Raw genomic sequence first — 14,324 nt, 5'->3', positions numbered from 1 at the left:
TGAACAGTCCCTATATAGCGCCGGGGTACATCTAGTACCAGAGACCTGCAAGCACGTACTGGAACTCTGACGCGACGGAGAGTCCCGTTGGGGCCGTTGGCCTCGCCGTTTGCCCTTTGTCATCTTTTCTGCGAGCCCATGGCTCGTGTGCGCTCGGCTCGCGCGCGCGCTCTACTCGCGCGCCGCTGTCACGCTTTCCAGTGGTATCTCATAAGCATTGGGCGCGTGCCTGGCCGCGGAGGGGTCTGAAGCTAGGAAACCTCTCGCAGTTCTTTATTCCACTCCAAGGATTTGCCGGCAGCCACAGTGCTCTTCAGGGCAACTTCTTTAGCCAGCCTCGCTCCCCGCCTCCGCTCACTGCTCACCGGTGTTTCGCATCTGGCCTGGATCAACCCCCACCCACACCGCGTCCCTGTCTCTCACCTCGGCTCTGCTTGCAGATTCCTCTATGGCAATTTCAGGTCTTCACCTCTTGGTGTTTCATCGCCCCTAGGAGGCCGTGTCCGATTCCACAGCCTCAGTGCTCCTCCCTGGGGCCCTTTTCTCCGGGTCCGGACTCTCGGAAGAAGCAGCCGCTGTCCACTTGCACCACCCACATGTTCAGTCACACGGGAGGGATAAAGATCCTTCCAGAAAGGCGCAAATCCTCTCCTGTTTGCCACCTGAGCAGGTGAAGTCTTTGCAATCCAGTTACCCTTCCAGACCTTGTCCAAATGAGACTGACCTGAGATCCCAGGGATAGGGGAGGAAAGGGGTGTATAAGGAGGAGAATGAAAAATGACAGAGAAGCTTGGTGAGAGAAGCGTCCCCGCCCCAAAGCAGGAGGAGTACCATCAGCATCTAAGTCCTTGGAGACTGGAGACTATTTCTCTCTGGTAGAGTCCTGCACCCCTTAAGAGAAACCTCCATTTCCAGTGCCCAGAAGACACTGAGTAAGAGAGCCCATCACCAAAGGTCATGCCATCCCTAGCTCTTATAGCCCTGCTGGAGGCTTCACCTCTCCTTTAGAGGACTGATCTTGAGACAGGCTAGGACCTGGGACTCTTTGCTGAAATGCTTGAACTTAGACACAGCTCTCTTCAAGCAGCAAAATACAAAGAAACAGTATGGGACTAAAAACAACTTCATGCATGCACCTTTGGGACAAATTCGCGGCAAAAGACAAAAAGAGTGCCTAGAAAATTCACCACTTTTGAAGAGCCTGGAACAGAAGCAGGGAGTCGGTAGCAAAAGCAGGGTACTTCCAGTGAAACTGAAAGTGTTAGTTGCTCAGTCGTGTCCTTCGCGACCCCATGGACTGCAGCCTGCCACACTCCTCTGTCCGTGGAATTCTCTAGGCAAGAATACTGGAGTGGGTAGCCATTCCCTTCTCCAGGGAATCTTCCCCACCCAAGGATTGAACCCAGGTCCCCTGCACCCCGTATAAGGAACAAATTCAGGGAGCAAGCAAGCAAGGGGACCTGCTGTTTGTTCTCACTCCACTCTGCTACAGTGGTAGCCCCGGTAGAGCCTTGCCTGAATTACTTGTCTGGCCTCTAGTCAATTTCTATTGGTTGAAGAAGGCCAAGAACCCTAGTCAGTAACAGTCTTGAACGTAGCAGGGTTGTTTGGCCTGCTCTCAGCTTCCCAGGTGGCTTAGTGGTAAAGAATCTGCCTGCAACCCAGGATACTCAGGAGATGCTTTTTCAATTCCTGTGTCGGGAAGATTCCCTGAAGAAAGGAATGGCAACCCACTTCAGTATTCTTGCTGGAATAATCCCATGGAAAGAGGAGCCTGGTGGGCTACAGTTCATGGGGTTGTAAAGAGTCGGACACAACTGAGCACACATGCATCCTGCTCATGCTGCTAAACAGATATTTTAAAAAGTTTGGTGAAGGCCACCCAGCTCTCCCACCTCCCTGAAGTCAGAAGAAGACACAGGGAGTAAAGCTTCCAGATGCTTTGTTAAGAAGGAACTTTTCTCCCACATCTGCCAGTCGTTAGCTCTGTAAACAAAAATCCCCATGCCTCTATTGCTGTCACTGCTACTGTTTTGTTTTTTTGGTGATGGTGGTGCTATCCAAGCCCCTCATTCTCTGTTGCCCCCTTCACCTCCTGCCCTTAATCTTTCCCAGCATCAGGGTCTTTTCCAGTGAGTTGGCTCTTCCCATCAGGTGGCTAAAGTATCAGGAGCTTCAGCTTTAGCATCAGTCCTTCCAATGAATATTCAGGATTGATTTCCTTTAGGATTGACTGCTTTGATCTCCTTGCTGTTCAAGGGACTCTGAAGAGTCTTCTCCAGCACCGTATTTCAACAGCATCAATTCTTCCACACTCAGCCTTCTTAAAGGTCTAACTCTGACATCTATACATGACTACCATAGCTTTGACTAGACAGACATTTGTCAGCAAAGTGATATCTCTTCTTTTTAATACACTGTCTAGGTTTGTCATAGCTTTTCTTCCAAGAAGCAAGTGTCTTTTAATTTCATGGCTGCAGTCACCTTCCACAGAGATTTTGGAGCCCAAGAACACAACATCTGTCACTGCTTCCACTTTTTCCCCTTCTATTTGCCATGAAGTGATGGGACCAGATGCCATGATCTTGGTTTTTTGAATGCTGAGTTTTAAGCCAGCTTTTTCACTCTCCTCTTACACCCTCATCAAGAGGCTCTTTAGTTCTCTTTACTTTCTGCCTTTAGAGTGGTATCATCTGAATATCTGAGGTTGTTTATAGTTCTGCCAGCCATCTTGATTCCAGCTTGTGATTCATCCAACCTCGTATTTGGCATGATGTACTCTGTATATATAAGTTAAATAGGCAAGGTGACAACACACAGCCTTGACACACTCCCTTCCCAATTTTGAGCTAGTCTGTTGTTCCATGTCCAGTTCTAACTGTTGCTTCTTGACCTGCATACAGGTTTCTCAGGAGGCAGATAAGGTGGTCTGGTATTCCCAGCACTTTAAGAATTTTCCACAGTTTGTTGTGATCCACACAGTTGGAAATTTTTAAACACTCATGAACAACCTCCAGATCAAAGGGGAAATTCCTAAATTGAATTTTTTGTGCAAACCAAACACAAAATAATCACAAAAACAAGGTTACAAGAAAGCTCTAAAGTTGTCGTGTTAATTATTTAGTTATTATTGTGGGCCTCCCAACTTTCCTTTCTATAATCTGCTTTGTGATGCCAGGGCTGGGACTCCTCACAGACTCCTGTGGCAGTTGGTCCCTCCTCCCAGGAAAATGGATAAACAAACTCTGGTATATCCATACAATGAGTCACCAGAACAAAATAAAATGGAATGAATGATGGACTTAGGTAAGAACTTAGATTGATCTAAAAATCATTATACTGACCCAAAAGAGAGGAACACAGAAGGCTACCCTAAGGAATGCTTCCATTTGTATGAAATGGAAATGGAAAAACTAACTATAATGTCAAAAATCAGATCAAGCTAGATATGTGGAGGGACTGACAGCAAAAGAGCAAAAGAGAATTTTTAAGAAGATTAAACATTACTAGATTTTTATCTTAAATACCCTGTTATTTACCCCAGTGAATATATTTGGCAAAACTTACCATACTCTATATTTAAAATAACTACATTTTATTTTACATACATTTTACCTCGAAGACTTAACTGGAAAAAATTGAAGCAAGAGTAAGAAGTATCATCCTAAAGTCATTGTTTTATGAGTAGATTTTTACTACACAGATGAAATCGACCATTGTTGTGGCAGAGAAGGCTAAATTTTCTTCATAACTGTTACAAAAGTTTTCAAACATTAAAAAATTATTGAGCAATGAAGTTAATAATGTTAATGTAGAGGTGTAGTAGAGAATAGGAAGATGGAAAGCAGGGGAAAACAAGGTAAGAAAGAAGCAAATCAGCAAGCAATCTTGAGTGGATGAAAGACTTGGTGAACGACTATACAGGCAAGAGCCACAGGCTCTTTTAAGAGCCATGCCAACATCCTCTAATAAAAACTTCATGGGCCATGAGACCCGAAACTCCTAGGACCCATGTCTAGACTTCAGGAATCTGATCTCAGCCAGGTCAATCAGACACACACACACACACACCCCTCCCCTATCAGCAGGCAGGTCAGCACAGAGAAAGAGCAGTTCAGCCCTTGGGGAGGATCACTCATGGGTGGGCTATCCTGGCTCCTCATGGCTGGCAGTTCCCCAATCTGCTCACTGCTGTGTCTCTGGATTCAGTCAACCCCTCCCACCCTAGTTCTTCAAAAATTGCTCCAATATAAGTTAGTTTTAGCTGCTCTAGATTTCCACATGAATGGGAACATGCAGTGTGGACTCATGTAAGGCTTCTTCCATTTCAGTTCAGTTCAGTCACTCAGTCTTGTCCGACTCTTTGAGACCCCATGAATCGCAGCATGCCAGGCCTCCCTGTCCATCACCAACTCCCGGAGTTCACTCAGACTCACATCCATCGAGTTGGTGATGCCATCCAGCCATCTCATCCTCTGTCGTCTCCCTCTCCTCCTGCCTCCAATCCCTCCCAGCATCAGAGTCTTTTCCAGTGAGTCAACTCTTCGCATGAGGTGGCCAAAGTATTGGAGTTTCAGCTTTAGCATCATTCCTTCCAAAGAAATCCCAGGGCTGATCTCATTCAGAATGGACTGGTTGGATCTCCCTGCAGTCCAAGGGACTCTCAAGAGTCTTCTCCAACACCACAGTTCAAAAGCATCCATTCTTCGGCGCTCAGTGTTCTTCACAGTCCAACTCTCACATCCATATGTGACCACTGGAAAAACCATAGCCTTGACTAGACAGACCTTTGTTGGCAAAGTAATGTCTCTGCTTTTCAACATGCTATATGGTCATAACTCTTCTTCCAAGGAGTAAGCGTCTTTTAATTTCATGACTGCAGTCACCATCTGCAGTGATTTTGGAGCCCAAAAAAATAAAGTCTGACACTGTTTCCACTGTTTCCCCATCTATTTCCCATGAAGTGATGGGACCAGATGCCATGATCTTCCATTTAGTAAACTGTTATTTTGATTCATCCCTGTTGTTTGTTGCCTGTTATCAGGAGTTCTTTCCTTGATAGTTGAGCAGTATGAATTCTTTGTGATTTGCTTTTCTATCCTCTTGTGGGTTGGCACCAGACGTATTTCCAGATTTTATTAAAAATTAAGCTCTTTGCAAAAGTGCAAGCATTTTTGTGTACACACTTTTTCATTTCTTTTGGTTAAATTATTAGATGTGAAATTATGGTGTCAAAATAGATGTATGTTTAGTTTCATGAGAAACTGCATGACTTTTTTTTCAAAGTGGTTGTACCACTTTATATTCTGATTAGAAGTGAGAAGGGTTTCAGCTGCTTCACACCCCTGAGCACATTTGGAGGTATTCAACTTGTTACCTTTATCCTTTCTGATGGTTGTGTAATGGTATCTCTCACTGTGGTTTAATTTTAATTTTCCTGATGACTAATGGTGTTGAGCAATTTTTTAAAGGGTTTATTGAATATTTGTGAATCACCTTTTGGAAAGAGATTGTTCAAATGGTTTGTCCATTTTATAGCAAGTGGTTTGTCTTATTATTATTATTTTAAATTATTATCCTTAAGGGAAAAGAGATTCAGCAGGACAAGTAAAATGAGAGTTAGGGTTTAGGCATCTCATTTCATGATCAGTATTTTGTGTGAAGACAGGTACAGGGGCAGACAGGTGGAAGCCTGGCAGTTGGGACAGTAGGTCAGTGTCTCATAATAAGGCAATAGCTAGAATCTGTGAGGTGAAAATGACCAATGGCAGGAGTGTCTGCAGTTGCCACTGAAAGGAAGAGAGAACAGGCAGGCTGGGTGGCAGTACAGTCTGCAGTGGCCTCAGATTTATCTCCAGACACCATGTGGTTCTACTGGAGCTCAGCTTTCTCCTAAAAGCCTAGGGCCTCACCAATTAGTATGCAGGGAACCTGGGAGGGAGAGAGAGCACTCCTTCTTCCAAAGACAGTGGCAGTGGCAGCAGCAGGGGTTGGGAATTTTTGTGTACAGAGCCTAAAACTGGCAGCTATGAGTAGAGAGGTTTTTTTGGATGGAGCATCTGGAAGCTTTCTTCCCTGTATCTTCTCTGACTTAAGAGAGCCTGGACATCTGGGTGTAAAGCCTTCATCAAGCTCTTTCTTTGCTGACCTCTTTGGCAGCAGGGGCAGGATGAGAGTGGGCCAGACAGTCCTGCTGCACCCAGATCAGTCCTCCAAAGACAGATAAAGTCTTCAGCAGGGCTGTAAGAGCTGGAGATGGCCTCTGGTGATGGACCCATAGACGGTGTTTCCACTTTTTTTTTCTTATATGGCTGCATCTGGTCTTAGTTGAGGCATGCAGGATCCTCCTTACATCATGCAGGATCTTTCATTTTGGAGCCTGGGCTCAGCAGTTGCAGCATGCTGCTGAGTTTGCCTCATGACATGTTGGTTCTCAGTTCTCTGACCAGGGATCAAACTCGCAGCCTCTGCATTGCAAGGTGGATTCTTAACCACTAGATGAGCAGGGAAGTCCCTGTCTTCACTTTCTTACTCAACTTGTCTTCCAGGCTCTGGGTATAGAGGTTTCCTTTAGGAAGCCCAGGACTCTACCAGAAGCAGGTGAAGACCCTCTTGGTCTCCAGGGCCCTGCATGGTGCTGGTACACTCCCACTGCTTTGAGCCAGGGCGGGAGCCCTTCTCTGATCATCTGTGCTATGCTATTTTGTGTCCTCCTCCGCCCTTCCTTTTGTAGGGCGTTCAGTTCAGTTACCTTCAGGCAGAGATCTAGGGCTGACTGGATGGCCCAGGCTTCACAGAGGCCTGCTCAAGAGCTATTTTGCACCCTGCAGGAGGAGTCTTCAGTGTTCCTGAGTGGAGGAACATCTTGGAAGAGCAAGCAGACAGTGATAGCTTCTGAGACCAGAAGAACAGACACACACACACCACACTTAGGTACGGATCCACAGAGAGGAGCACTGAGCCTGCCAGATCAGGTCTTAGCTTAGCCTCTTAGCTGTGATGTCAAACTGGGGTGATAATCTCAGTCAACAGCCCAGGTGGAGGAGATTTATTCCGACCAGACAAGGGGATGCGGGGGCGGGACATCAGAGTGGGGAGCGGGGTGTGGAGCTAGTTGAGGAAGTTGCCGGTGAAGAGAAGTCTGCGCGCTGAGGGATCCTCCGAGCGGGCTGGGAAGCTCAGAGAGGTCTCCTGGCTTCCGATTACTCGACAACGAGGGTAACACCCCTGGGACACGTGACAGAGGAAGGTGCGCGAGAGAAGGGCATGAAGTAGTGACAGAGGGCAAAGGGCGAGGTCCAACGGCCCAACCTCAACGGGCCTCTGCCCCTCTGGAACTCCACGCAGGTACAAAGTGTTGCGGGTGCGCAGACTCAGACGTGCCAGTGCGCCGGGAGGAAGCCTAAGAACCGTTCAGGCCAGCGTCCGTTCATCCTGCGTAGGTGCGCGGGTCTGCAGGCCCATAGCGCCTGGTCTGGGGACAGTGGCTTCTGTAGTCAGTGGCGGAGCTTCCTGCAGCTCTTTCTCCGGGGTCACCAGGGAAGACAGAAGCTGCCCCCGAGTCTGAGGAGCAGCCCAGATCCAGATGGCGACCCAGCTCACTGGGATAGGTGAGTATGAGAAGCCCGATGATGGAGGGTAGGAGGGCTGCACTGTCTCCTAGGGTGACTACCCACCCAGAGGGCCAGGGAGGCTTCTGCAGGACAGGTGCTGAGGAAGGAGACACCAGAGTGCCATGGGGCACAAGAAGCTGGAGCCTTTTTCTTTTTGGCAGTTGCCACTGATGTCATCATTTTGCTCTCCTTGTCCTGCACCCTGTTCTCTTCCCTCCTCTGAAGTCAGCTCCCAAAATCCTCAAGTCAGGCAACTTCTCTGAAGCTGCCCTGGAGAGACTTGAGCCTGGAGCCTCACCATCTAGGCTTTCTGGGTGTCTGAGGTGAGGAACTGAGTTCTGACCTGCCTGAATGACACATCATTCCTTTCTGGGAAGAAGGGTTTGTTTGCTTATTTTTACAAATTTAGTAAAACAGCATTTAGTTCTATAACTTTATTCACTCACACAGGTGGAGTGGCCAGACTGTGGTGCCCTCTCATCATGGAGGCCTCCTGGGTAACCATTTTTTTCATAACCTATAGGAATCTTAGCCCCATGGCACACTTATTAATATAATGAGCACACACACTGTCTACTGGCCTTCCCAGGTGGTTCAGTTGTAAAGAATCCACCTGCCAATGCAGGAGACCCAAGAGACACAGGTTCGATCCCTGGGCGGGGAAGATCCCCTGGAGCAAGAAATGGCAACCTGTTCCAGTACTCTTGCCTGGAAAATCCCATGGACAGAGGAGCCTGGCGGGCTACAGTCCATGGGGGTATCAAGGAGTCAGACATGACTGAATACATACACACACACAGAGTTTACTAGAAAGTCTTTCTTTTAGTTCAACTCAGATGTCACCATTAGCTACAAGGGGGCCTCGGTCTCCCCAGAAGATGTAGAGTTGGCATCACTGTTGTTGGCACCTTTCCTTAGGACATTTCTAAGTGTTTGCTCTGCAAACAGTGATGATCTCCATGACCTGTCTTCTTCTAAGGCCAAGGATAGGAGATGGTACATGAGGTGGGTCAAGGGTCCATCTTGCCCTAAAAGCCTTGTGCCCTAAGGGTACCAGTATCTCTTGTTGTTCAGGGTTCTGGCCAAAATTTATAATTTATCAATATTAATTTTTACAGTAGAGTACCATGATACATGAGGGCTTCCCTGGTGGCTCAATGAAGAATCCATCTGCAGTGTGGGGACCTGGGTTAGGAAGCTTCCCTGGAGGAGGGCATGGTAACTCACTTCAGTATTCCTTCCTGGACAATCCCCACGGACAGAGGAGCCTGGCATGCTGCAGTCCATGGGGTCGCAAAGAGTCAAACATGACTGAGTGACTAAGCACAGCATAGCACCATGTGATATATATATATGTGTGTGTGTGTGTGTGTGTCTTTATATATATATATAGAGAGAGAGAGAGAGAGAGAGTGAAGTCGCTCAGTTGTGTCTGACTCTTTGAGACCCCATGGACCGTAGCCTACCAGGCTCCTCTGTCCATGGGATTTTCCAGGCAGTAGTCCTGGAGTGGATTGCCATTCCTCCTCCAGGGGATCTTCCCAACCCAGGGATCGAACCCCGGTCTCCCGCATTGTAGACAGACGCTTTACCGTCTGAGCAACCAGGGAAGTCGTATGCATATATATTCCTCTCTGCGATGTTTTGTAGCAGTGTCCACAAGCTATGACCTATAGGCTCAATTAGGCCCCCGTTTGTTTTAATAAGGCCAATGACTAAGTATTGTGCTAACATTTTTAAAGAGTTTTAAAAAATGAAAGAATATTTAAAAGAGACCATCAGTTCCACAAAACCTATAATATTCACTATCTGGCCCTTGAAGAGAAAATTTGCAACTGCTGTTTTGTAGTTTTCTGTAACTAGATCTTGCAGAGATTTTGTTAATTTATCTTTAAGAAATTTATGAGATTTTCAAATACTATATCCTTTCAATTTTAGCTTTCGGTAGTTCTTTGATGGTATATAGAAAATACATTTAAAAATATATTGATTTGCATGCTGAGACCTGGGGTAAATTCCCTTTTGACTACTGATAGCTTCTTCTTTGATTCTTTAGGATTTTCTACACCCACAAGAAGGTTTTCTATGAATTGCATTCATAGAATTAAAGTCATTTTAATTTCTTCTGTTTTAATCTGCATGTCCTTGAGTTTCTCTTCCTTACCTTTACATTTGCAGGCACCAATTGTCAACATAGCACCATCAGGTGATTGAGTCTTGCCATCTTGCTGCAGATCACACAGCTGTCTGTGAGTGATTTTTCTCCCAGGTGCAAGAACAGGAGATGCATATAAGGTGGGTGCAAGGTTCACCCTGGCTGAAAAGTCTTATGCCCAAAGGGTACCAATATCTCTTTGAATAACAGAATAGACCAGCTTTCAGAGTCATGATCAGAATTGACAGTTTACCAATATTAGTTTTCCACTCCACTAGCCCATGTACACTCATATACACACATATAAACAAACACATACATGTACTGGCATATGGTAGTAGGCAGAAAAAAATGTTTTATATATGTATATATCTTCTATGCCAGAGCTTTGCTAAATTCACTCCTTTCTTCCTCTGGTTTCTTTTTAGATTCCATAAGATTTTCTATGTACACAATCATGACTTCTCTGAATCTAAGGCAATTTTACTTCTTATTTTTTAATCTGTATGATTTTATTTACTTTTCTTACATGCGACATTTGCCACAACCTCCAGTAAAATGTAGTAGACAATGAACACCATTTTCCAGTTCTGGTCTCTGGGGAAGTGTGAGCAGTATGCTGTTAGCTGAGGTTGTTGTGTTTTGTTTTGATGTACACATTACCATAGGAAGGAAATTCACTCCAAATTCCAACTTTGTTAAAAGATTTTTTTAAAGGAATGTTAAACTGAGTCAGTTAATTTGTCCACAGCTATTGAGATGATTGCATGGCTTTCCTCCTTTAATTTCCGAGCATGATGAATTACATTGACTTTTGTCATAACTTTTTAAAGATATAACTTATGTACCAAACAATCCATCCATTAAAGTGTAGAATTCAAGGGCTATAAGGGTATCCACAGGTGTGCAAATAGCAACAGAATCAGTTTTAGAACATTTTCATCACCCCAAGAAACCTTGTACCCCTATTACCTCCCACTGATCCTGACCCAAAAAAACACTAACATACTTTCTGAATGAAAACTTCTATGGATTTACCAATTCTGGACATTTCATGTAAATAGAATCATAGAATATGTGGTTCTTTGTATTTGAATTCTCTCATTTACCATAAAGCTTTTTTAAAATTGTACTAACATATATATATATATATATGTTAATAACAAAATTTATCATTTTAACAAATCGTAACACAGTGCATTCACATTGTTGTACCACCATTACCACTATCCATCTTTAGAATTTTTTCATCATCCCAAACAGAAACTGTGTCCCTGCTAAACAATAGTTCCCCATTATTCCCTCAAGCCCATGGCAACCACATTCTATTTTGTCTATGAATTTGCCTATTCTAACTACCTGATTGATATAAGTAGAATTGTACAACATTTGTCCTTCTGTCTAGCTTATTTCACTTAGCATGAGGTGTTCAAGGTTTATCTATGTTGTAGCATGTATCAGAATTTCTTTTTGAGACTGAATAATATCCCATTGGATGTATATGCCACATTTTGTTTATCCATTCATCAGTTGATGGACATGGGTTACTTCCACCTTTTGGTTATTGTGACTACTGCCACATGAACATGGGTGTGTAAATACCTGTTTAAGTCCTGGCTTTCAATTGTTTTAAGTATATATCGAGGAGTGAAACTGCTGAAAGAAAGTGAGAGTGAAAGTCACTCAGTCGTGTCCAACTCTTTGCAACCCCATGCAGTCCATGGAATTCTCCAGGCCAGAATACTGGAGTGGGTAGCCTTTCCCTTCTCCAGGGGATCTTCCCGACCCAGGAATCGAACTGGGGTCTCCTGCATTGCAGGCAGATTCTTTACCAAACTGAGCTATTAAATCATAGGTAACTATATGCTTAAATTTTTGAGGAACTTCCATAATGTTTTCTATAGCATCTGCACTCCCACAAGCAATGTACAAGCATTCCAATTTCTCCACATTTTGGCCACCATTTGTTATTTTCTGCTTCATTGGTAGAGCCCTCCTAATAGGTGTGAAATATCTCATTCTGGTTTTGGTTTTATTTTCCCTAATGATAAGTGATGTTGAACATCTTTTCATATGCTTATTCATACCAGTCCTTTGTTAGATATATATTTTATAAACATTTCCCCTGATCTGTGCCCTACTTTTTCATCTTTTGAATTATATCTTTTTGGAAAAGTATTTTTAAGTCAATGTTTTGTCCTTTAGTTTTGTGTATGGTTTTTAAAGGGCTTCCCTAGTGGCTCAGTGGTAAAGAATCCACCTGCCAATGCAGGAGACGCAGGTTGGATCCCTGGGTTGAGAAGAACCCCTGGAGAAGGAAATAGCAACCCACTCCAGTATACTTGCCTGGGAAATCCCATGGACAGAGGATCATAAAAGAGTTAGATACAACTTAGCCACTAAACAACAACACATGGTTTTTAAATAAAAGGTTTTTGTTTTGGTTAAATTTTATTTCTTGGTTTATTTTATGATCTTTTTGTTCTTAAGAACTCCTTCAGGACTTCCCTGAAGTGGTGCAGTGGTTAAGGCTCTGAGGTTACAGTGCAAGGGGCTCAGGTTTGATCCCTGGTCAGGGAACTAACATCCCATATGCTGCTTACATCACCAAAAAATAAATAAATAAATACATTTTTAAAAAAATTTAAAAAGAACTCCTGGACAGAGTAACATGGAAATATATACACTAGCATATGTGAAATAGATCACTGGTGGGAATTTGTGTATAAGACAGGGATCTCAAGTTAGTGCTCTGTGACAAACTAGAGGGTTGGGTGGGAGGTGGGAGGGAGGTTCAAGAGAGAGGAGACATACATACACCCGTGGCTGATTCTTGCTGTTGTATGGCAGAAACCAACACAATATTGTAAAACAATTATCCTTAAATTAAAAATTGAAAAACTATTTTAAAAAGGAACTCCTTCATATCCCAAGGCTATAATCAGGGTCTCTTACATTTTGTCCTAAAACATTCATAACTTCACTTTTAATATCTGGTATCTTGGATCCTTCTAGAATCTGTTTTTTGTGATGATCTGAGGTGAGGATGTCACCCCCATGCACAGAGCCAACGATCTCAACCATATGCACTGAGAATTGCGTCATCCCTGTATATTCTCCATTCTTATCTTCCCGGTCTATGAATTCCTCCCTAGTTTGTTTCCATAGTTCCAGTGACCGAAAATCATTGATGAGTCACATATTTTATCTTAGACTTAACATTTTCAGTAATTACAGAGTGGCATGAATTCCTTCTTCCATTCCAGGCCCAGGACGGTAGATGCCAAGCCCATCCTCTCTGAGCAGTGTGAATGTGGTAGAATGCCTGACCTAAGTCTAATTTAAAGAAAAAGATACAAAAGAGATATTCAAATGTTTTAAAAAGACTAGAATTGTAAAATGTGCTTTGCACAGTGGGGATGATCTGGCAAACAGGCCAGATGTTAGGGAAAAGCATAGAAGAAAGAAGCAAGGGTGAGTCACCCTGTCTTCCCCTTGGGACTTCAGAAGTCGGCACATTAAGTCATAAATGTCGCTATATTTGCTGAGACCTAGAAAACTTGAAAAAGTTAAGTCAGGCTCCACCTGTTGCCACTCATACAGGTCAGTTCTTCCACGGACTGGTCAAAGAACAAAGGCTCGTAGACATGGGATAAATTAATATGAAGAAGGCTTTACTCAGCCTGGTGCTCTGTGATGACCTGGAGTGGTGGGATGGGGGTGGGGGGAGGGAGGCACAAGAGGGAGAGGATAAGTACACACTTATAATTGATTCACGTACTTGCACAACAGAAACTAACACAACATTGTAAAGCAATTATACTCCTTTTAAAAAAATAAGTTTTAAAAGAAGGCTTTATATATTTAATCTGGAAAGAAAAGTGAAAGAACCATGAAGCAAAATGGGTAAAGGGAAAGGGGACATCTGTAGGCAGCAGGGGAAGGGATTGTCTCACCAATATCAAGACTAGAGGAAAACTGGCCCAGGGCTTGGGTATTCCAGGCTAAGAATGAAATGCAGCATAGTTGAAACTTACAAATCTCTCTCTCCTCTCCCCAGTGAACTTCTCAAGCCAGAATTGACCTCTGACCTGGCTCATCTGAATCCATACCTTACGGCTTGTACAAAAGCACCTGGAGGCAATGAGCCTCCAGCTTTCTGTAGGAGGAAAAAGAGCCGGCGGTTCCATGTGTCGTCATCACTGGCATGGTCTGTGCTGAGCCTCTTCCCAGCAGAGGGAGGTTTGCTCATGGTGGACAGTGGTCGTCTGCTGCCTTTTCCACAGGAAGCTTTGGCCTCTTGGTTGTTGAATTCCTGGCTCTTTCACTAGAAGAAAATGAATAGGTTGGTGATTCAACACTTTGCATCTCCAGTGAAGACCTGGGCAGGTGACGAGGAAGCCTCAAAGGCAGGCCGCTGTTGACTCTGCCCACCTCAGAGGCACATTTAGGTAGGAACAAGTGTGCCTGAATTATGTGTATTTTCTCAGTGGTGTCAGCTCCTACAAAGTCAAAAGTGGGTACCCTGGCTGGCTAGGCCCCAGGTGTTCTGACTG

This window comes from Bos indicus x Bos taurus, chromosome 18 (assembly GCF_003369695.1).
Source record: "Bos indicus x Bos taurus breed Angus x Brahman F1 hybrid chromosome 18, Bos_hybrid_MaternalHap_v2.0, whole genome shotgun sequence".
NCBI lineage: Eukaryota > Metazoa > Chordata > Mammalia > Artiodactyla > Bovidae > Bos > Bos indicus x Bos taurus.
This window is presented reverse-complemented; position numbering follows the sequence as displayed.